This window comes from Typopeltis vanoorti, chromosome 22 (assembly GCF_054136105.1).
Source record: "Typopeltis vanoorti isolate ZY-2024b chromosome 22, IOZ_Tvanoo_1.0, whole genome shotgun sequence".
Lineage (NCBI taxonomy): Eukaryota > Metazoa > Arthropoda > Arachnida > Uropygi > Thelyphonidae > Typopeltis > Typopeltis vanoorti.
In genome coordinates, this window is record NC_143570.1 from 99393722 (window position 1) to 99419593 (window position 25872).

Below are 25872 nucleotides of genomic sequence, written 5' to 3' on the forward strand. Positions count from 1 at the left end.
GAAGTAAGAACACCATTGAATGCCAAGGTTGTTTACTTGCCCCAAACACAACATCGCTTTTGCAACCGATGGATCAGGGAATTATATCAAACTTCAAAGTCTGTTACCTCCGTATAACATTTATGGAAATGGTAAGAGTCTTGGACACTTTAGGAAAAACTGTTAAAGACTATTGGCGGTCATTCGATATTTCGAAGGGCATTAACAACATCGAGGCAGCTTGGAACGACGTGCAAAGTATTTAAAAGGCGCATGGCGAAAACTTCTTCCAGCATTTATGCAGGACTTCGAGGAATTAGAGCAAGAGAAGAATGTTATTGAAGACGTTACCAAGCTTGCGCGAGAGGTGGGATTGTACGATATTACAGCTGAAGATGTGACAGAAGTCTTAGAAAGCCACGATAAACCGCTTTCCAATAAAGACTTAAAAGAATTAGCCTAACAATTAAGTCAACATCCAAAGGAGGAGAAAGAAAACGAAGAAGGTCCTCTGAGAGATATGAAAACGGCCGATTTACAGCGTATCCTTGCAAGCATAGGGAGATTGACTGATGAACTCTGTGAAATGGACCACGATTGGGAACGGAGTGCGAACGTAAAAAAGGAGTGTAATCGCATCTATTCGACCTGACACTGAACTCCTTAAAGAAAGAAAAAGAAAATCTAGGCAGTTAACACTGGATACTTTTTTAACAAAAATGGGTGATCCGAAACCAGGAACTTCAACATAGAAATATCTTTTCGAAGTTTCATATTTTTTGTATATAATTTTGTTTTGTTTTCGTTTTTAATATTTTATTTTAACAAATATATATGTATGTATTATCAAAGCTTTAAATATAATAATGTTACGCATACTTCATGTGCATACTTTTTGACTGCGCGGAACATAACTTTGTACCTCCCATTAAAATTGGGTTCGGTTTACGCCGATTCAGTTTACGCCCGTTTTTTCAGGAACGGAACTGAGGCGTCAACCGAGGGCTGTCTGTACTTCTCATAGGATTGGAAACTCCAGGGATGAAACAATATTTTATACAGTAAGTTGGATTTGAGATCTTCAGAGGATGAGTATTGATGAATTCAAAGCGAGTGCCTGTTCTTATCTTGTAAGAGGAGGAAATATCGGTCTGTTTATGCCAAAAAAACGTCAGAAATTTCAGGCATTGCAAATAAGAAACCTCATTTCTCGAGATCTCGGAAATCTGAGGCGCAGAAGCAGAATGTAGTATTCATTCATTGTAGACATTTTTTTTTTCTTTTGATTTCGTGCGTGTGATGAAGTGTTGTCTTAGTTAGTCTTAGAAGTTTCCGTTTAAGAATGCAATAACTTCTCATGGAAAATGCCTAGAAAAGCTATTTACTTTCTTCATGAGATATGAGTCGACCCTCCCTCCTCAGAGTAATATTTGATCCTCATGAAAATAGGATTTAAAAACAGCTAAAGAAACTCAGTTATGCGCTTCTATATTTTCTTTCTATTGAGGCTGCTTAGATTTCCCTGATTCAGCTGACCGAAGAACTGTTTCGGTATTTAGAATGATAAGAAGAGATTTCAGGAAAGAGCGCCACCTGAAGTGGATCCGTATATTTTTGTATGTAAATCGCGTGTTTTGTCTGTTTGTCGCTTTTGCAGGAGAAAAAAAATAAGATTATTTTACATAAATGCTCCTCACATAAGAACTAGAAATGGGAGAGCTCATTTTGACATTTATCTTATTCTCAAAAGCCATTTATTTTGTCAGATACGGAGGGGAACATTAGTGCATTGTAAGAGACTTGCTTCTCGTTACAGGTTGTCACTAATTTAATTAACAAGCGCGAAATTGCGTCAAGAGTCCCAAATGACAAAACAATAAAACTATGACACATTGGCCGATATAGATAATGCATATGGCTATCACGTGCAGTGGCGCACCCAGAGGGGGCCCTGGTCCCCAAAGAAAAAGGGGAAAAAAAACCCACTAGAACATTTTCCAAAAATCTTTTCCGAATTAAAATTCATTTTTTTTTATTTATTTATGTTGTGTCGCGTCTTCTATTTCTTATGAATTAGCGATCATCGCAGGTGCTCAGTCATAGGTCGTATGCGATGCGTAGCGTGTATTCTCAAATCGTCTACTCAACTCGGTCTCCCCCCCCCCCCAAGATTAAATGCTGAGTGCGCTACTGATCAAGTGTGATGTGTATGAAAGAAGTCGAGGTATGCTGATGCAGATCCCGCACTTTCCCTTAAAATTCGCAGTTTGGATTTTCTCATTCATTCCATTTCCAATGAAATTTGGCAGAAAGTTTCGTATTTAATGGATTTAATGAAATTTGATATTTAGGATATCCACTAATATTTGTCCAATAAACTCAGTTTTGGTTTCACCTTAGACATTTCTTTTACAAAACAAAACTATAACATCATAATATTATTCAGAAACAGCTCGAGTTCGGATATTATATTCGTTTTGCAAATGCATCAGCACCTATCTTTTAGTCTGTCAGAATATAAGCTTTCTGAGACTCCAGTCAAACTGTGCTTATTGGAAGTGGTTTTATGTGCTTGATATTAGTAACATGGGTGCGCCAAGGGATAAATTATCTAGGAATTCAGCTCCAGAGAACAAGCATTGTGCTTTTTCAAGCCTCCAGTACGCAGAACAGTCGTTTGATATGAGTAGATGAAAATCGCCTTCGCCTCAAGAAATTCACGTACATCCATGCTCATAATGAGATTCGAACGCTCAGCTAATTGATCGAAGCACGAGGGTGTCACCTACCGGGCCACTCAGGTTTTTATCATCTGTTTTCGTTGAACTATTTGCAGAGGCACGAAGGGAGAAATTGACAGTCCTTTTCGAAAGAATGGGAGTTAGGCGTGCAATAATAATTTGGTGAGTAGGCCATTGCTCCAGACCCGATCAGAAGTCTAGGAAATATCTGGAGCGACCACACGGGTCTCGCCAAAGCTCGGGTCCATACACGTTTGACGTTGGTAACAGGAGATTTGGTGCGAATCGAGAGTGACAGAATCCATAATGGCGATCACCGATTAACTGGTTGGCTTTGGCTGTTCTGGCCATATTGCTCGAGCAAACGTATATTCTGTTGTCGAATATACGTTGCTTTTGTTAAACAAAAATATGATACTTTTGGTACGGGTACCTCATAATGAAGAGTTACCAATGCCAGAACCACCATAAATATGTATTTTGGGATGAAGACGAAGCTCCTGGGTTTGAAATATCCACGGATCTATACTTCAGACCGACTACATCAACTAAACCACTTTTACCACTTGTTCCGAGTCGAGTGTTTAGCGAACGATTATGATCCCCCCCTTCCCTCCCTCTATTTGCAGTAGTCTAGATTTTGAAGCGATGCTTATGTAATAGTGTAAAAAAAACAAAACGATACTTATGTAATATATTAATGAGAGTTATGAGAACGCATCTTTCATTAATATAGTATATATCATTCGGTGACCTGTCTAACAAATTAAGTTTAATAAGCGACAGCCCCTCCTATGCCTGTGGGCATAGCAGGGGCTGTCGGAATACGCATTGCCCACCCTGTGGGTAATGCGTATTCACATGTACCCATTTCCCACCCTATCCACATAGTCATATATAAAAATTGCAAAAAAAAAAAAAAAAAAAAAAAATCACTCTTTTGCGCATTCCTGTTATGTATGTGTAGATTTAAGGAAGGTTGTAGGACTTCTGAGCATGTGGAACAGTTTCAGTAAATACTCCCTCCCCCTCCCGGAATGGGACAGAGAAATCCAAACCACTCATAGTAATTGTCAAAGAATAACCTTCTAATGCACAAGAGCTCACTAAAAGTTCTTTGCTGCTTCTCACACGAAATGGGACTCGTACAAGCAATAATCAAGGAAACTCCAGTTTTTTTTTCGTAAGTTTCCAGGACCAAAAGATGCTGAAATCAGAGCGGCATTTTTTTATTGGTTCTGAAAACAAATAAATAAGAAAAATAATGATTTCGAAAGGAAGATGTTGAGAATGCAGCGTGAAAAAGCGAGGATTTCGTTCTTAAGAAATGAAACATCCGAAAATGATGTTCAACTGAGAGCATTTGGTTGTAATGCATCCTTAAAGCGCATTTTTTGCAATTCCATTTACGCCTCTCTCCGAAGAACTCAGGCTCGTGCACTTTTGCCAGCAACTATCCGCACATGTTTGACAAGCAAGCGAAAGGTTCCATCGAGTATAAAAGCTGCTGTGCGAGGCGAAGTGGAATTGGAGTCCGACAGCACCCAATCAAAGATGTTCCATACACTGTCTATAAATAACACGCAAGGCATGAAAGAAATAGAAGTCTTATTTATTTATTTATTATAAACATTCATTTTTTTCAACGACTGGATTTCATCGTCCAAAAAGGATAAAAATGACTTTCAACACTGAACTTAATCCATAATGATAGCAAATCCTAAAGTAAAAACAGGGGATTTCCCTCTCTTGCTGTATTTTGCCAGAAGCGTTTGGACCAGAGTCGGGTGCCAAATTTATTAAACATTCGCTTAATTTTTGAACTGGTACACGTGTGACATTTTTTCAATAAAAGTTCGATCAAACGACCACGGAAGTGCTTTTGTTCGGTATTATAATTTCGTTTAAAGAAGACGACTGCGTCGTTTTTTCTTCTGTTCATCTAGGGCACAACATCTGTGCACAAAGAAACCCTAAACGACCATCGCCGATGTTTGCCATCGAAGATGGTCATGTGATTGAAGTTCTTCACTCGAAAGATTAATCTCATAAAGTCACACGAACGTTTCACAAAGTATTTTCCTTATCTGCAATGATTCTGGTTTGAATTTTTTGTTTAATGACATCCAGCCAACAGGAAAGACGTGTAACATAAAAGGTAACAAACTGTCGGCTGCGAGAAGCAACATAAAGCGGCAATTCTGCTGTTCAAACGAACCAAACTCGTCTTTGTTTTACCACTTTAAGTTTCCAGTAAATACGAAGTGGTTCCATCCCAGGCGATAAAAATCATCTGTCGACCGAAAGCTTCGCACGCGTCACTCTGGGATTCGAAAACCCACAGCTTCTTAGCACGTGGCGGAGAAGCTGTCCAACGGTTCATCCTGGCCTGCAAAAGAGAAACTTGTATCCATTCTCCTCGCATGCAGCTCAGAGGAGGAGAACGTTCTCGTTTCTTTCTCCAGGCAAATTCGTGTGGGGAACTGTAAACATGATGCGTATCTGTTAACAGTACACGATGACCTATCCATGCATGTCTTCTGTTTAGCTATGAAATTTGTCCCTATGAAGTAAAGGGGATAAAAATCCCGTTTGGCTTTTCATCTTGTCCCTATGAAATTCGGAAAAACTGCATAAAAGGGGGACATGTCCATTTTTTTTTTTTTTGAAAATGGCTTTATTGAGATGTCTTACTGCAGATGTGAACAATACCACAAATTTTGAGAGCGAGGGGTTGTTCCTGTAAAGTTGGCGAAAATGGACATGTTCCCTTTCTGTCTTTAGCGATTCGTTTTTCTTTATGCATACTGTATATTAAAAGAAAAACTATGCTATTTAATTAAAATATCAGTTAAATTTTTGAACTGAAACAAAAAATCGAAATAAATTGATATTAAAAGAAAAGATATGTTTCAGAGCTTTTGTAGTATTTTAAAATTCATCTACCCTTCGGAAAGGAGAGAAAAAAAGTCTGGATCGCGCCGTGTTGGTATGTTAATGGTGGCGCTTCTGCAGCATACTGCATGTGAACTTACGGCATTTCGTTGCCGATAATTATTCTAACAACTGAAAACCATCTTCAAAATATTTATCTTAGTAACACACACACACACACACACACACACACACACACACACAAAAACAACAACCGAGAATGTTTTTGAGAAAGGAAATACTGTATTGTAATTAACTTGAAGTTGCATGTTTAACCAGTAGATGGCGCCACTATATGAGATATGTCCTTTAGTTTCATAAAACGGGAGTTCTGCATTGTGGAATACAGCAACTTGAAGTCAAATGCTTTCATCAGGGACTGTACTATTTTCCTGATTTTAGTAACCGCTGTCACAAATAATAATTATTTAAACTCCTCGAACGTTACATAACAAACGGATATCTCACTGTTACCCATAAAATATACAAAATGCGAATGTTAATCTTGCTTCTATGAAAATTAAATGCATTATTTTAATTAATAATAATATTTAAACTAAACATATTTGGTCGTTTTATAATTAAGATACAGAATTATTTAATACTGACCATTTATAAACAAACTTACATTATAGCCTACCAGTTTCGCCAGCAAACGTTTTGCTGGCGAAACTGGTAGGCTATAATGTAAGTTTGTTTGTAAATGGTCAGTATTAAATAAGTTTGTATCTTGATAATAATATTATTATTTATTTACGTGATACAGTTATTGTAATTATATAATGCGATAATATATAGTACGATATTCTTAATAATTTATATTAGTTCTTTATTTTTCTTTATTTTAATATCTTTAATCTACGCTATTCTTAGTTATTTGATGAATACATTATACAGGAAGTATCAGGTAGTCCATCATCATCACCACCACTTAACAACGCTTCTCTTGCAACAGTACGCGTGGCTTACTGTTTTTTTTCTTTTTTTTTTGAGATCGACTTTAGAAAATAAACGCCTCTTTAAGCAACATAAGAGAAGAGAAACACGTATTTTCTGTGTCTACTAAATAGCAATTGACTGTTCATTGCATTAGAATATTTATTTTCCATGGTTGCTCCTTTGCTTTCGACAGATCATAGAAAAGTATAAAGAATTTAGGCTCCCTATGGTAATGTGTTTCATAGATCGACCAACCTTTGCTGGTAAAGGTTGGTCGATTGTAAGAGCCTCTGCTACTAATGGCTCATGCAAAAAGTTAAGCAAGTTAGTAGTTGGAAAGGGTTCAATCGTTCGATGCTATTGGCACATTCTCCCTTGATGATTCTCCCTCGGTGAGGTGTCACATTTTTTTTTTTTATTGTTCTTTCAAATATTTACATATGTACAATGATCATCTATTCAGTATATTATTTTACAAGGTTCAGCACTTTGTGCTACATATAATCAGATTTAAATAGTAATGATGATAACAGTTTTTTTTATTATAAAACAATCATAATAACCATTTACAATTATATTGTTCAGAGTTACATAAGTTGTATAATATTACATGTTGTAGTTTACTATTTTTTTTTTTCAAGTTTGAAAAGGTGTGATTATACAACAGTATTTACACATATGCAATCTGATTATTATGTGTCCTTATTTTCACAAACATACGGTGTAAACTCATGAATTACATTTAAAAGAATTTTTTTTTTTTTTACATTGCATACATTTGTTACAGTTATTATATACATTACATACATTTTTTTACATATGATACATTACTTACATTTCTTTACATGTGATATTTACATTACGTACATTGGTTTACATATAATACATACATTACATACATTGGTTTTCATGTGATACGTACATTACGTGCATTTGGTCATCTTCGACGCTTATATGTAAGCTTGTATGGTATTTTGGGTGCGTGTTTCTTGTTCGTAGTATGTCCTTAAAGCTGTTTTCAGGCTATTGTAGTTTGTAAGGTTTCTGCATTCAAAAAGTAGTTTGTTAATCATGTCTGGGATGTAGAAGTTTCGCGTGGCCTTTCCGTAGTGATTATTGTATTTATATGTGATATAATTAGTAGTCTGAGGTCTTGTTATACGGTATGCATTTCTAACTGTCCTGTAGTTGGCATTGAAATAATGTTTTAGCAAGGCTGCATAGTGATTAAATGTTTTGCTGTCAGTATTTTGTGTTCTGACATTGCAATGTTTATAAGGTAGTGATTTTCTCTTTGTTCCCAAAAGATCAGTTTTGCCATTTTGTACTGTAGCGACATTAATCTATTTAATTTGTAGGGTGCACAGAAAGCATACGTTATTATAGCGTATCTTAGTATATTTTGGCATAGTGTTTTGTATATTAGTGTTTTTATGCGTATGGGAACTATGTCTTTTAACCTGTAGAGTTTGCCACTTATTGTTCGGAGTTTGTTGTGTAGATGGTTTATGTGGCTATTCCAGTTCATATCTGCATCGAAGTAAATTCCAAGGTATCGTATTGTTTCAACCTGAGTGATTGTAGTGGTTTTGCTGTTCTGTGTCTTTTATGTTGGAAAGTGGATGTTGGATGGTTATATATTTGTTATCAACTGGTCGAGTCAGTGGATTTCTGAATATCATTAATTTTGTCTTTTCTGAGTTTAGGTGTATGGAGTTTTTCGTGAGCCAGTCTATGATCAGATTTATATCATGTTGCATATTTGTTTGGGCTATGCTTGCGTTATTATGGATGGATATTATTGCTGTATCGTCTGCGTATTGGAATATCTTACCTTTGAGTGGTAACTGATTAATATCGTGCATGTAAATGTTGAATAGAGTTGGGGAGAGTACAGCTCCCTGTGGCACTCCACAGGTTACTGGTAGCTCTCTGCTTCGGTTTGATCCGATACGTATGATATGCTTTCTATTTTGGAGGTAGTTTGTAAACCACCTGTGAAGAGGCCCGTCTATTCCAACATGCCTCAGCTTTTCTAACAAGGTTTGATGTGTAAGTGTATCGAATGCTTTAGTTAGATCTATAAAGACCACCATGGCAATTTTGTTTTTGTCTAAGGCGGTATTAATTACGTCTGTAAAGTCTTCCAAGAGAGATGTTGTTCCCTTATATTTCTGAAAACCATATTGTGTTTTGGGGATAATATGAAAGATCTCAGTGTATGCTGTGAGTTTCTTCAGTATGATCCGCTCCATAATTTGATTGATAATTGGTAATGATTAAATTTCTTTTTCCTTGTTTGTATATGGGTGTGATTATGGCGGTCTTTAGCATACTTGGTATCTATCCTGTTTTAAATATTTTATTTATTAGTTTTAGTAGGATAGGACTTAAACTAGTTGCATGTTGCTTTATATCTTTAGGTCTGATTTCCTGGGCCTTTGTTTGGTTTGATTTGATGTATTGCTGAGAGAAGTTCTGCTTCTTTTATGGTTGGGAACCATAATGTCTGTTTTGATTGTGGTCGAAGTGGAGGGTCTCGTTTTGTGATTGGGGGAATATTTCTGTGCAGTTCTTGGATGGAGTCTGCAAAGTATTGGTTAAAGTCATTTGCTAGTTGTTGGATAGGTTTTGCGTCTTTCATAATAATAATAATAATAATAATAATTATTATTATTATATTATTATTATCATTACTTCACAGCATTGCAGTTACACACTGAACCAGAACCCATAAAAATCACTGAGACTACAAAACAGTATCATAGCATTGTAAACGAAGCAATAGTGAACGATGAAATCAGAAAAACAGACTGGATGCAGATAGCATCTTTAGACTCGCTGAAGCTGTATATAATAATCTTAAACTTGCATTTAACAAAATATACAACAAAGCATTAACAAAAATAAAAATACGCCCCCAAACGAAACAAAATCCATGGATAACAGACAACATACTAACAGACATACAAAGAAAAGATGCCCTATGGAAACAACTTAAGAAGTCACCGAACAATATCGCTTTAAAAGCTGAATACAAAAGAAAACGGAATCTCCTAACAACCCAGATTCGAACGGCAAAAAGAAACTATTACAGCAACAAATTAACAACAGCACAGAATGACATAAAGGAAACCTGGCACCTGATTAATGAAATGCTGGACAATATACACAGAACCACTGCCACAGAAACAATAAAACACAGCTTTGCCTGCGACCCCAAATCCCTCAAACAGTTGGCAAACAACGTTAATCAGCACTTCGTGAACTCTGTCCAAAAGCTACAAGAAACAACCTTTCCTCACACATACGAACATTCTCCACTAGGTCCACGAGCAACCCAGTCGATGTGGTTCCCCACAGTAACAAAAGAAGAACTATCACTGGCAATTCAACAAATTAATCCTAACAAAGGACCGGGGATAGACGGAATCAGACCAAAAGACATCAAGAAACACTCAACCGACCTACTTCCAGTTATACAAAAACTGTTAAATAAAATCTTCGAAACGGGACACATACCTGAAACACTGAAGACTGCATTAATCACACCCATACACAAACAGGGAAAAAGAAACATAATAAGTAATTACAGACCTATCGCCACGCTGCCTGTAATCAACCAAATCATGGAGCGCATTGTACATCAGAAACTCTCCACATACGTTGAAAAATTTCAAATCATACCCAAAACACAATATGGCTTTCAAAAAAATAAAGGAACAGCAACACTCCTGGAAGATTTCACAGATGTAATAAACGCTGCATTGGATAAAAACAGAATAACATTAGTGGTATTCATTGACCTAACAAAAGCATTTGACACACTAACACATAAAACCTTGTTAACGAAACTTACCCATATCGGAATTGGAGGTCGTCTACTCCAGTGGTTTAAAGCATACACGAAAAACAGAAAGCACATCACACGTATAGGATCAGTACACAGCAAAGAGGTACATGTAACCTGTGGAGTACCGCAAGGAGCTGTCCTATCTCCCATTCTATTTAACATATACACACACACACGACATAAGCCAACTCCCCCTAAAAAGTAAAATCTTCCAGTATGCAGACGACACTGCCATAGTATCCATTCACAACACTGCAAAAATCGCTTACAAGAATATGCAACACGACATCAATCAAATCACTAACTGGTTAACCGAAAACAGCATATATATAAACCCTGGAAAAACAAAGCTAATGATATTCAAAAACCCCCAAACCCTGCCCATAGAAACTAAATATCTCACTATCAAACATTCATCCTCCTATACACAAAGTGCAGAACCTAAAATCACAACCATCACACAGGTGAAAACAACACTCTACCTTGGACTTCACTTCGATGCAGATCAAAGTTGGAATAGCCATAAAAACTATCTACATACCAAGCTTAGGATAATAGCAAGCAAACTATACAGATTAAAAGACATTGCCCCAACCCACATAAAAATACTAATGTATAAAGCATTATGTGAAAACATTTTAAGATATGCAATCACATCATACGCATTCTGTGCAGACTACAGACTTAACAGGCTACAATGGTTGCAAGATAAAATGATAAAACTGATATTCTGGGAAGAACCCACTCTTATGCAGGAAGCATGGACAAAACACAAAATATTTAAGGTGAAACACTTACGCCACTACACAGTCATGTTAAAACACTACTACAGCCGAACATATAGAGTAACCAGAACAACATATCAAATAACAAGACCACAGTCAACAAACTACATAACATATAAGTACAACAATCACCACGGCAAAGCCACCCGAAACTTCTACGTACCTGACATGATAAACAAACTGCCGTTCGACAACAGAAACCTAGGAACATACAGAGAGCTGAAACAGGCACTACATAAATATTATAGCGAGAATGAAAATTAGAGCAATTCCTGTTTCTCTCTCCCCCACCACACACACACACACACACACACACACACACACACACACACACACACACACACACACACACACACCTACGACAACCCCCCCTCTCAAAAAACTATCACAACAAGAACACAAAGAAACAAACACACCATGTCTAAATCCAACCCTATTTGCACAAAAAAAAAAAAAAAGTTAAACTGTAATAGCAGTCGAAGTCTTTCAAGCACGTACCAACAAACAGTAAAATCAACACCTGGCTTGTGACCACTATAGGAACACAACCATGAAACCACCACCCTCTGTCATCTATTATCTTCCTCAGATAAGCTCTGCTAAGCATCGAGGAAGAAAATTACTAACTTGCAAGTATCTGTTATACACACTTGTAATGCGTTATGAATATTATATACATATAATTACTACAGCAACTATGTATGCAATTCATCTGAGACATAAAAAAAAAAAAAAAAAATTCTGTATAATCCTTATTGCAAATACTGTAAATATTATTATTCTACGTAACTTATACTAAGACATAATAAAATGTAAAAAAAAAAAAAAAAAAAAAATTATTATTATTATTATTGAATTGTGTGTGTATGTTGCATTACTGCATTGTATCGTGAATTGTGTGCACATTGGTGCCAATCCATATTTAGCTAGTTTAAAAAAATGTATATTCATATTTATAAATGTACTCTGCATTTTATATCGAATTTTCGTACTGTACAGAAAAGATAATATGTTTTTCATTATGTGTGTGCAGATACTCTGTGTGATAGTAAACCTTATCATTTTCATTGTAAAAATAAATAAGTCGTTTATAAAAAAAAAAAAAAAAAAAAAGATTATTATTATTATTATTATTATCATCTCTCAAATAATTACATGAATATACTAACATTTAGGTAACAATGCATCTTTTTCTTGCAAAATGGTTCAGTAAGAATTATAATTACTCTTAATATCATTATCATTTGCAGAATTTCTCATTGACACAAGAGTAAAATGTGTGTATTATTACCATTAATAATAATCATAATAATCGTGTTTATTGTTAATGACTCACAAGTTAAACAATATTACTTATGTTGCAGTTTATATAATAATAATTTTTTTTTAAAATTTAAATTGTAAATTAAATATATAATTTTAAACTTAAATATGTAACTGAAGTATTACTATCACATTTTCTGTTTACTACTAGAATTCATTACAGAATGTTAAGTGAATAATGTTAGATAAATACTACTACTGGGATGTAACTCAACCGCACCCTCGAAGCTTTGTAATTAGCTTATCTGAGAGTGATACTGGTTATATATACGTATATTTGTTATTGATTTGGTTGCTGTGTTGGAAGTAGGCAGATCTTTGGGAGGTCAAATGAATGATCTGAAAGGTCGGATCAAAGTGAAATTGCCGATATATCCTGTGTTATTGCATCTGTCTTGATGGTTCACGTTCTTTTTTTATTGTGGGCTTCTTTTTTGAACTATTTAGGGGGCTTTTTTCTTCACAGTGGCAGCCTTTCTGTGTCTTCTGTGCTTTTAATTTGTATCGGCTTTGAAGTTTGTGACTTCCTTATGAATATCTTGGCATCTCTGGTCCACAAAAATTGGTAATTTTTTTCCATTTTTGCTTTTCTTGCTTGGTACAACAGATTCTGGTTGAATGGTGTTAAATATTCGGATAGGAAGATTGGTGTATTGTCTTGCTGTGCGTTCAAGTCCTTGGCAACTGGTTTTTTTCTGCCTGCTGGCTTTTATGAGATTGTCTCTTGTGGACTTGCTTTTAAGACGAATTATGACTGGTGCAGGTCGTGGGAAGCCTTGGTTTTTGCTCTTCCTAGGAATGCGATTTACGGTCTGAATGTCGTTAAGCTGTAGGGGTATATCAATTACATGGCCTAATTTTAAAACCACGTCTCTGAGGTTTTCTGTAGGTGCAGTTTCAGGAAGACCGTTTATGACAAGATCTTTTTTATGTTGTTGCTGATTTAAACGTTCGTATTGTAGCTTTATAGAATGAAGTTCTTGACGGAGTTCGGATGTCTCTTTCATCAAATTGTGTTGCCTGTCTTTTAGTGCGTTAATGCTCATTTTAATGTCTTTTACCGTTTGCAACACTTCTATAACTGCTAAATTATTATGTTTTACCAAATCTTCATATTCGCTAGATTTTTTTTGTTATTTGTTCGTTCTGTTTCTTAAAGAGTTCTTGCACAAGATCTACTAAGCTGGCTTTTATAGTCACTAGACCGTTTTCTATTAGTATACTTAAAGAGTTTAAATTATAGGACTCACCTGCGTTTTTTTGTCTGTTCAGTTCGTCATCTGATTTTGCCTCCGGTATAATCAGCTGCATCGTAGGTGGCTGCCTTACGTGCGTTTCTTTGTTCCTCAAGCAGATTACACACTTCCATTCCTCACGTGTTACATCGGGTTCATATTTATGTTGCCTGGTTGTTTCTGAAAAGCTGGCACATTTTAAGTGTAGAATCCTACTGCATTTCGTACAAGTTATATTATTTCCGTTGGACGATAACTCCTCCAGGCATTTGATACACTTCATGACTCACCTTTCTTCCCTTTGGCAGTGAGGCGTGATTAGAAAGATGGCGACGTCCTTTGTTCTTCGCTGGTTGTTGACCACGGTCCTCTCTGTTCCCTTTTCAACACTTCAAAACTTGGTTTCTTCTTAGCCGATCTCGTTGAATTTTATATCACTGTCGTCGGCGTCATAAGTAGGGTTACTTGGGAGCACTTTCAACTTAAAACAGGAGTTGGAACCACTTTAAAACTATAAAAAACTAGAGCAGCGATATCACCGTACGACCGTTCGTATGCCTACACAGCGCCCTCTCTAAAAAAAAAAAAAAATCAGCTAACGCCTTTTTATTCCCGTATATACGGGAGTAGGCGAGGCCATTTAACCCTATCTAACTTTTGGAGACTGAGTGGGCAGTTCAATCTCCACTGGTACCCAATCAGAGACAGATGGCCCAAGGCTATCACTAATTAAGCGGTACGCAGTGAAGAGAGACGGCTCAAATGTGCCGCCATCTCGTGGTCTCTAACCCTAACACAATATATTTAATGTCTGAAATAATGTGGGTTCTACGGTCGATTTTCTTGAGTTTACAGGACGAAAAACCCGAGTTTCCGGGAGGAAAAACCTGCTTGCCCGTGCCAGAGATCGACTCGGTGGTGTGCAAACGCCACATCCACTGAGCTACACAGGCTCCCCGCCCTCTCTAATAATAATAATAATAATAATAATAATAATAATAATAATAATAATAATAATAATAATAATAATTCATACTTACGAAGAGTTTTCATCCTCTTCCTAGTTGGTTCTCTAGAGATGTCAGATGACACACCCTTATCAATTTCATTTGATGCAATATCAACGTTTTCTTGTTGCTTACAGCTACTTTTATTTGCTATATTGCTCTCTTTTGTGCATTTTATAAATGCAGTCTTTAACCAATGATCCATACTTAAGAATTTGAAAGCTAAAAATATTACCGTATTTACTCGAATATAACTTGCATTTTTTTCCCAAAATTAAAGCGAAAAAATCTTGGTGCGAGATATATGCGGGGATTTTCGGAAACTAAACTTTTCAGAAGAGAACTGAAAATGGTGTGACTTACCAAGAAGCTCCTATTCGCTATCGCTACTTTTGGCATCGAGAACAGTTTCCTTGTGTGCATCGTCAAAGTCATCTACCCAACTAGCTTCATCTTCTTTCCCATTATTTCAAGCAAAAATTACCAGTAATTTACAAGACTTGAGTAGGCCAGTAGAGATAGAGCAACTATAAAAAAGTGCATATGATTGGTGCGGCATTAACAAAGATCACGCGAACCAAAGAAAAAGGCAAGCCAAAAGTTGAAGTGAAATGCTAATTCTGTACATCCAAATTCCATAATATCTGAAACACATTCACTATATATTTCTTAGTTTTAACACGTTCACGACGGGGTGGTGTCAAGCAAAACCATATGTTGCACCTGCAACATGGTTTTGCATGAGTCTATACAGCAGTTTCTGATGGAGGATGAGATATGATTCATTAGTTAGTGTCGTTTTTATCCCTTTTGTCTCTAATTGCACTATTTGTTGAGAAATATATTACACAGACAGCAAATGTCTCTGTACCTTATTCAATGATACAATAAAACTACTTGTTTTGCTTGCATCTTCAGTATACTGTTGGGGAGGGCGTGTTGTTTACCGCAGGGAGCGAGTTACTATCGCCAGGACTTGAACGTCGTGGCGAGTAACTTGCAATTTGAGTTGGAGAAATCATACATAATATATACTTCATTGAGAAATATATACGTTTAAAATAATTATTTTTTTCTTAATAATGATTCCATGCGTTAATGATGCATAGCCGAAAATTGTCACTTATCCCTTGAAGACCTTTCTCGTACCCTCTGGGGTACGCATACCATACTTTGAGAAACACTGGTCTAGGGGAAATGGCTGGTCCTTGGGGGAGCAGATAAGAGATGCTAATTTTTATATGGTTTGTAACAAGTTGTCAGGTCATATTTTTTAGGATTTTTGTTAACTTTTCAGAAGGATCCCGGATATAAGGAATGGTGATAGATTTAGTGTAATCTCTGTTATGGATGCATGAGACTGCCCCAAATATGGGAAGTTTGCATTCTTAGAACATCACCCCAACAGCCAAGAGAACCCAATTAGACCACTAGGACTCTGGGACCGATTTCAGCTGTTTTCTTCAGCCATATTTGTTTAGTGTTAGTGCCTGCATGCACATATCATTATTTTTATGTTCCCCGAAGATGATAATGTAACATTACCGATATATGGGAAGTATTAATTAAAGTTTTTAAATAAATATTTTAGTATATGTTGTCTTTCCCTAAAATCTGACATTATGGGCTGGTTACCGGCCATCCACAGCTTACTTTGGTGGCGGTACTTCCACTCTAGTGCCTCCAAGCTTGCCAAAGTCTCCCTTCTCTCGTTTGTACGTGACCAACCAAGTTTCCCACTAGAGTTGGTACTCAATCCTCCACTTGGTTGCTCAGATTCCAGGGTTTATGTGGAGGTAAGAGTTGGATTGGGGAGGAGAGGCTATGGGATCCTACTTGAGAGGATCATATATTATGCATCCATCCAATTTGAACTCTTAATGGCTGTTATAATGTCTCTAATCCTAGTCGGAGCTCTGATCCAAGTATTAAATTTTCTATCGAGAATGGTATTACCAAGTAATGATCTTTCCATTTTTCTCTGTGTAATCCTAAACTTGAAAAAAAAATAGAAAATCAGCTAACGCCTTTTATTCCCTTATAGGGAGTAGGCAAGAACTTTATACCCTATCTAGCTTTTGGAGACTGAGTGGGCAGTTCAATCTCCACCGGTAGCCAATCATAGATAGCTGGCCCATGTCTATCCCTAATTACAGCAGCTACCGAAGAAGAGGCTGGCATACAAGTGCTGCCATCTCTTGGTACCTAACCCTAACAAGATATGTTACTGCCTGAAATAATCTTGGTACTACGGTCGATTTTCTTGAGTTTACGGGACGAAAAACCCGAGTGTCCGAGAGGAAAAACCTGCTTCCCTGTGCCAGAGATCGACTAACTCGGGAATCGGCCAAAGAAAGGCATAGAAAAAGTTCCTCCAGCCGGCGACTAGACTTGAACTTAAGTCTGACTTCGAGCGACCAAGCGCAGAGGACGCAAGCGCCACTTCCACTGGGCTACACAGGCCTATCCTTTATAGGGGTTAAATTTGAGTCAAATTCCACGTTTCACCTCCGTATGTCATGACCAGAAGTAAACACCGTTCAATATATATATGAGGATGGTCTGAAAGGTTCTCGGCCCCACAGATGGCAACACTATGGTCGAAGCAGAGAATATCAGGAAGATTTTTTTTTCTAAGTTGGTACATCTGTCATAAGCATCCATGTGAAACTGCAAGTCATTCTATCAAGTAGTTTGTTTTATACAGCTGTCTGAAACAAAGGTGCTGTCTGTATCCCTTGAAATGGATAAAATTGAGTATCGTGTGGTTAAAACATTCTTTGTAAAAGAAGGTTTACCGGCAAAAGAAATTCAGTCGAAGTTCATAAAAGTCTATAGGCAATCTTCTTCGTTTTCTACAATTAAGAAATGGGCTGCCTGCTTTCAACATGGCCGTACCAGCCTTGAAGATGATCCACTTGAAGGACGTCCAAAAAGTGTAACAACACCAGAAATCATTGATCAAGTGCACAATATGGTATTGGAAGAGACTACCGGCATTTCAAAAGAACGTGCAGAATATATTTTGCATGAAGAATTGCAAATGAAATTGAATTGAATTGCAAATTTCATTTGCAATTTTTCAAAAAGATGGGTGCTGCGTTTGCTCACAGCAGATCAAAAACATTCGCATGAAAATCTCTGAACAGTGTTTGAGAGTATTCACAAGAATAAAACTGATTTTGTGCGTCGATTTATTACTATGGATGAGACTGGATCCAAACAGCAGTCGAAACAGTGGACAAAGCCAGTTGTTCAGTGCCAACGTCGTTTCCATTAGCAGGAAAGGTCATGGCATCGGTGTTTTGGGATGCTAAAGGCATTTTTTTTTATTAATTATCTTGAAAAGGGAAAAACAATAACTGGGGAATATTATTCCGATCTTTTAACCAGACTAGACGAAAAAATTCGTGAGAAAACAGCCGGTTTGCAGAAAAAAAAATCGTCTTTCATCAGGACAATGCACCTCCCCACAAAGGTGTTTTAGCAATAGGAAAATTAAGGAAGCTGCACTATGAATTGTTGGAATATCCACCCTATTCCCCAGATTTGGTTCCCTCTGACTTCTATCTCTTCCCAAAACTAAAACTCTTCGTCGCTGGTCAGTGTTTTTCTTCGAATCAACAGGTGATTGCGGGTGTTAGAGGGGTGTTTGAGATCTTACTAAGAACCACTAAAGAGACGGGATAATGGCCCTGGAGCATCGCTGGAATAAATGTATTAGTCTTAATTGAGATTATGTTGGAAAATAAAAGTAATTTTGAAATTGTAATTCGTTTTTTCGATGTTTTTTTCTGAACGCTCCAAGCACTGTTCAGAGATTTTCATGCGAGTGCGTTTTTGATCTGCACTGTACCCATCTTGCGCAAAGCTTTTTCATTTGCAAATCTTCATGCAAAACATATCCTGCACGTTCTTTTGAAATGCCTATAGGCTCAGCAATTTCCCGCACTTTGACCCGGCGGTCATCCAATTCCGTATCGTGCACTTCATCAATGATTTCCGGTGTTGTTGCACTTTTTGGACGTCTTTCACTTGGATCATTTTCAAGGCTGGTACGACCACATTTAAACTCGGCGGTCTATTTCTTAATTGTCGAAAACGAAGAAGAAGAGTGCTCATAAACTTTTCTGAGGTTCAAATGAATTTCTTTTGGCGTTAAACCTTCTTTTACAAAGAATTTTATAACCGCACGATTCTCAATTTTATCCATTTCAAGGGATACAGACAACACGTTTGCTTCAGAGCTGTATAAAACAAACTACTTGAGAGAAAGACTTGTAATTTCACATGGATGTTTACCATGTGAAAATTACAAGTTTATTTCACAAGGTACCATGTGAAAATGTACCAACTTAGAAAAATAAATCTTGCCGATAATGTTGCTATCTATGGTCAAGGCCTGGAAGGTGTGAGACCACCTTCGTATTTAGGCAGATTGGGATGTTTCCATTGAGTGCGTCACCGTATTTTCTAAAGGCTATTCAACCAAGTTGAATTCTAGTATTTTTGTTCTAGTAAACATTGGAGGTTACTGAATGAATTGTCTGGTGCTGGCTTTTTGGTAATGTATTTATTATACATTATTTTTGTTTTGTCTTTGTTTATATTTAATCCTCTCTTTTTACTTTCTGACTTACTTGCTTTCCTCTCTTTTTACTTTTTACTTTCTGCATTTAATTCATTGATCATTCTTTGGAGTTATTTTGCAGAATTTCCGTTGTAGAATTATTTTGTAGAGATTCTGCAGAGTTTCCTAAAGCAAATCTTTGGTGATTTAGTTCTTTCCCAGTTACTATAATTCCTCTATTTTTTCAATCCAGATTTTTAAAATTTTATTTTCTAGAGCTGGTGTCAATAATCAAAATATCAAAAATTAGTCAAATATCAAAAATTAGCTGTATACAAGACAGTGTTCAAACCAGTTTTAACTTATGGATCTGAGAGCTGGGTCAGTAGTAAAACACTTGACCAAAGACTAGAAACCGCAGATATGAGAGTCCTGAGAAAGATTACAGGCGTGAACAGATGGCATCAATGGCAATATCATATTAAAAACGAGGATGTTAGGAAAGAACTTGACATTGTCAGCATCCGGGAATGCGTTAGCAGAGCTAATCTCAGGTGGTATGGTCACTTAAACAGAATGGGCGAGGAAAGATTAGCAAAACAGGTGTTCTCTGCCAGTTTTCCAGGAAAACAATCCAGAGGAAGACCAAGTATAGATGGATTGATATGGTACAAAGTGCCTTAGACGATAGAAATATAAGATCTGATAATGTTGGAGTCTTGACAAGTAACAGACTGATTTGGAGGAAAATTGTAGATAGGAAGTTAGTAATGATGTAATTTTTTCATGTAGTACTATCATATCCTGTACACCCCTTGTGGGTACATGGCAGGAATTTGATGATGATGATGATGATGATGATGATGATGACGATGGTGTCAATAATTTATGTGAAATGTTGTTACTCTGTCTACCTTCCGTTTTTTTTTTTTCGTAGGAAATTTTATATTTACTGTTGATTTTATAGATGCAGTTGAATTTTTTATATACATAACTAAATATATTAATATAAGTTTTTCAATTTCCTTCATTTTTAGGGCATTTAAAATAGCCAGCCAACGTTGAAATTGAATCAAATGCCTTTTCAGAATCAATGAATGCTGAGCCTAAGAGTTTTTGGTATTTATTTGTCTTTTCAATGGTATTTGTTTTATTATACACACAGAATCAATCGTGCTGTAGTTTTTTTTTTTTTTTGAATTCTGCTTGTTCTTGATAACGATTTAAAACAAAAATAAAAACATATGTCTTCCAAAGGAGACTAATGGGACTGATCTGATTTTGTCATCCTTTTCCTCTTTGTTTTACACTGTTCCGAGAATTCTGTTCTACTTCTCTTGTCTATATTTCTTCTAATTTTTCTTCTCTTTATGAGAAGGTTTAACATTTCTTCAGACACTTTTCTTTCATCCTTCTATTTGTTAATTCCACCTATCTTTGGCATTATTTAATAGGATATCATTTCTATTTTTCAGATTTGATAAAGAATCTCTTACTTTCAATAAGATTCTCTCTTTCCCATCTTTTGTTCACAACAATTCTCGATCTCACTAATCTGGTCATTACCTGTATTGAAACTATTTATTATATCTGTGTCTTGGACAATGTATTTTCTGTTGCTTAAAATATAATCAATTGCATTAAACATCCCCTCCATTCGGATTTCACCACGTCCAATTCCGATTCTCCGTTTTTCGAAGAAAGTATTCATTATGTAGGAACCACTGCTTTCAGCAAATTCTATCTTATATTTCTCCATTTTCATTCCTCTGTCTCACTCCATATTTTCCTATTGCTGCTGGATGTGCATTGCTTACACCTACTTTTACCATTGAAGTCTTCCGTGAAGATCGTAAAGAATGCATCATTGTTATTTAGTAGTTGGTCTAGTGTTTCATAAAATGTATCTAGTTCTTCCTTGGTGTGATCTGAAGTCTGTGCATGAACTTGCATAATTCTTAATTTATAACGTTTATTTATTTTAAGCTGATAATGATATTTAGCCTGCATCTTCCTTACTGCTAGGCGAAGGCCTCTCCCATTGCTGGAGGATTGGGTTTACTTTTCCTATGGTGACCCACTCCATATAACATACCGTAGTTTTCGAACGATAAGACGTGCCGGACTATAAGACGTCCCCCAAATTTATGAGACAATTTTTAGAAAAATATATTATTATATAAAAATATTCAGAAACCTTAAATTTCATTTCTTATTACCATAACTTGTACCAGCAGCATTCAGTTCGTCTTCGCTCGCCTCGTTACTGTCACTTTTCGTATTATTGTCTGAACTAATATTAACACTCTCTTCAAAACTAAGTCATCTTCACTATCATCCCATCGCGTTACTTTACTTATGCCGCATTTTTTAAAAGACTTAATCATCTCGTCCGTTCAAAATAATAATATTAATAATAAAACCGGATCCGCTCGCCCACTAACTACTATTGACGCCGGTAAAGTTTTCGTATGTAAATCGGGGATTCTCACATATGCAGTGAGACACGTGCTTGGCTCGCATCGAAAACGTGGGAATCCAAGACTTACCCGGTATCTCCTTTGGACCCTTAGACGCATTCCAGATCGATTTCTCTAAGTAAAAAGGTGCTTATGGTCCGAGAAATACGGTACTAATTTCATACCCCAAGCGGGATTCGAACCCGCAGCCTTCTGGCGGGAGAGCAGATACGCTGACCACTCAGGAAACCGATGCTGGCTATTTTTTTTTTTTGCAGAGTTCTGCATTCCTGTTTGTGATGTATCTTAATCTCTTGTATTTGAGCTGTTATGGAGCGGTTAACTAGGATGACAATTCTCCCCTGGGATCTTGGATTTAAGTCTCCAAGTTTCACTAAATTCAATGATGTTCCATTTTATATAGTTCTCAGTAGTGAGTATGCAAGGAAAAAAGTTTTTGCAGACTTTTTTACAGATCTTGCATTCAATCAATTTCGACAAAATGTATAATATCAGTTGTTTCTTACGTTGTTCCTCGCGGTTAGCCCGGGGCGATCCCTGAGTTTGCCGCCCCTCTCAACACACACCAAAAATACTACAAAAAGTCAAAACGACGTATAGGGAAATAAATTAAAACACTATGTTTATTTTTGAAGTAAAACTTTAACTTCAACATTCTAAAATGTTATCTTTCTTGCTTTTCTGTTAGCAAAATCGTCGATGACAATGGCGAAGTCTCTTTCATAGTAATGAAAGTAATTCTTAATCAATTTTATTTAGAAAAACTCCTCTCACAACTAGCAACATTTACAGCAATTGTGACGAAAAATCGCAGTAGTATTACAATATTTGGAAATGAGTTTTCGAGACTGCATTTTAGAATTAACTGCAAAAGTTCAAAAAGGTTCAAAGTGCCGCCCGGGGCGGACCTCTCCCTCTGCGCCCAGCTACGCCACTGGGCTATGTCGATTCCCGTCGACGAGGTGAGGAGCTTAAGGATCTTTCTCGGCCATAACCAAGTTAGCTTGGGTGTGAACAGCAGGGTTTTTTTTCCCCCCAGTTTATCTGGGGTTTTTCATCCCACAAGCAGGCAAACCATCCCCATGAATTTTTGACTGCTACAGTCAAAAATACATTCCCCCTCAACGGCAGACCGGCTGGGGGTTGTACTAACAAATGTCGTATCTATGTAACACGCGGACCTGCAAAGGAAGCGAGAAAAACGCACAGAGGAAGAAGTTGTTTCTTATGTTTGCTTAAGACTTTCTCTTAGAATTTGGACAAAATAAAATTTAAACGGAGTGTGTTGAAAATAAAATGCTGACTTTTTTTTTTTTTTTTTTTTTGTAAGAGATAACACACTACAACTATTGCAGACTCAATTCAATGAATACTCAAGCACAGAAGAAATTAATAGTAAGTATACGTATTTACGCATAAAAATATGAAAATTGTTATAATAAAAATATGCGTAAATTTTTAAACATGATTATTAATTATTTATAATCACTGAGCACAAAGGGGAAAAATAAATTTTAAAGAAAAAGTTGGGCCCGTCCGGGATTTGAACCCGGGACCTCTCGCACCCAAAGCGAGAATCATACCCCTAGACCAACGGGCCATTCGCTAAAGTTTATTAAAATTTTCATATAAATATACATTAACTAATCTTTACAAAATCTTTATTAATTGAATTATATTTTGATATCTTTACCTTTGTGAATTTTATTTCAATGATATTAGCTTTTCTTTCTTTCCTATATTGACATCACAGTGTAACACTTAAAAATTTGATTTTCACCGTATTTTATAATTTGCTGCTTGTAGGCTAAATTTGATTTTTTTTTCTTCAGTGCAATTAACTATTCTTATTTAATATATAGTAATTTGGATGTCAGTTTTTTTATTATTATTATTATTATTACTATTATTTGCACTTCTTTGTTATAAAAGACACAACAAATGATATCATTTAAATTTTGATAAAAAGACTCGCTATTTAAATGAAGTTATAGGCGAGATGATATTATCTATCTTGTTTTATAACCTTCACATGTAAGATATTTCTAAATTTCCGTTAATTTTTATTGTAATTTTCAAATAAGCAGCTACTGTATCCAGTTAACAAAATCATTACGTAAAGGCAATTTTCTACCGACGGAGATCGCTGTTGTGGAATCTAACGTAGGATTCACATTAAAAATGACATTTTTGTAATTCATGTAGTCTTTAGTTCCAGTGATTTATGTAAGTTTCGGTAGTTTTACGACTTTAGTTTTCTAGATGAAAATATAAAATTCCAAATGGTATATTTATACTTAAGTGGCCTAGTTGCTGCAATTAGTTAACTGGTGGACGGTAATGATTTTTAGTATCACAATACATCAAGGTTTGCGCAAATATGCTAATTATTGAATTTTTAAATTATTATTATTATTTCACAAACATCCGAAGGCAGCGACTCATCAAAGAAGGTGGGAATAGGCAACAATACAACATGTCATATGTTGTCTTAAACTAATTTCCCTTTATCCACTACTGTGGCTACTTTATTATAACATGTGAGTAAATTATTGAAACAAATCTATTCAACTAAATTATTGAATGAAATCAATTTAAAAAAACAAAATAAAAAAACAGTTGTATACTAATATGTAAGTTACCAATGCAAAAAACAAGAAGTTTTTTGCATTGGTAACTTTCTATTGGCCAAAAGTTATTAGTATTAGCCAGATGTGGCTGACAGAAGATTAGTGGTAATTATTGGTGTAGAATATGAAGGCTATAGTATTTTCAGGGCAGATACAACAAACAGAATGAGGGGGGTATTACTGATGATAGCAAGCAGATAAATTGCAGCCACAAAGAAGTAGGAATTCAACAGGAGCTCTCATCAATGGAAAACAATGCATTTGAGGTTGTCTGGTGAGAGATAGAGGCTAACAGGATAAAGTATTTAGTTGGCTACTGCTATAAGTCAGGGAATGAAAATGAACTCAATAAGTGGAGGGCAAGTAAGTATTATGGATGACTTTAATTATGAAGATATCAACTGGAAGAGAGGAAAGGTCACATGGACTGAAGGAAATGGAATTTATGCAGCTTCTAAGGAATAATTACCAATGGTAGAACTTGAAGGAAGGTAACAGGGGATTGAGAGTACTGGATCTTGTGAAAATTGAGAATTTGTCTATCCAAAGACGACTACATTGCTGTCAGTCAGTTGGTGAGATTGATTAATTCAGATTTGACCTGAGAGGTGGTTAAACATGTGGAATTTTCAGTAAGAAGGTTTACACATGCAGAATTACACAGCTTATGATTATGGATAGCAGTGGCACACCCAGAGGTTGGGGGAAGGGGGCCCAGTCCCTGCCAAAGAAAAAGGAAAAAAAAAACACACTAGAAAATTTTCCAAAAATATTTTCCTAATTAAAATTAATTTTTTTTAAACTTGATGTATGTTGTGTCGTGTCTTCTATTTCTATACTACTTATGAATTAGCGCTCATTGTAGATGCTCAGTCATAGGTTGTATGCAATGCGTAGTGTGTATTCTCAAATTGTTTACTCAGTTCGTGTCCCCCCCCCCCCCCCCCCCCAAGATTAAATCCTGAATGCTCTACTGATGGGTAACTTAAGAGATTGCTAGGAGCAATATGCCATGTGAGGATGTATTGCAGGAGAGAGATGTTAATAGTGCATGGGAAGTGTAAAGGGATGTTTAAAGGAAAGAGTAGCTGACAGCATACCTAGAATTAGGAGAATTAATAAATTGTGAATTAAATGGGTGAGTTGCAATGTTAAGCAAAAGTTAACAAGAAAAAAAAAAAACGAGATTCAAAGAGAAATATGATCAGAAAGCTCATGAGCAGTATAAAGTACAGGCCACGAGATTGACTGATATGGTAAGGAAGACAAAATCAGAGTATGAGAGGAGATTAATTGGGTGAACCAAGGCTAATCCAAAAGAGTTCTTTTAGTATGTAGCAAGTAAAAGAAAGAATGACAATGGTAGATTAATTTTGATGAATGCAGGTGACTGAAG

General features: G+C 36.2%; 1 non-coding gene across 1 annotated transcript; it reads right to left on the reverse strand.

Moving 5' to 3' along the window:
- Window positions 1-23374: 23374 nt before the first annotated feature.
- TRNAP-UGG (transfer RNA proline (anticodon UGG)) lies at window positions 23375-23446 on the reverse strand. The gene has a single exon. It is a non-coding gene; the product is annotated as a tRNA-Pro (tRNA).
- Between the last annotated feature and the right edge of the window lie 2426 nt (window positions 23447-25872).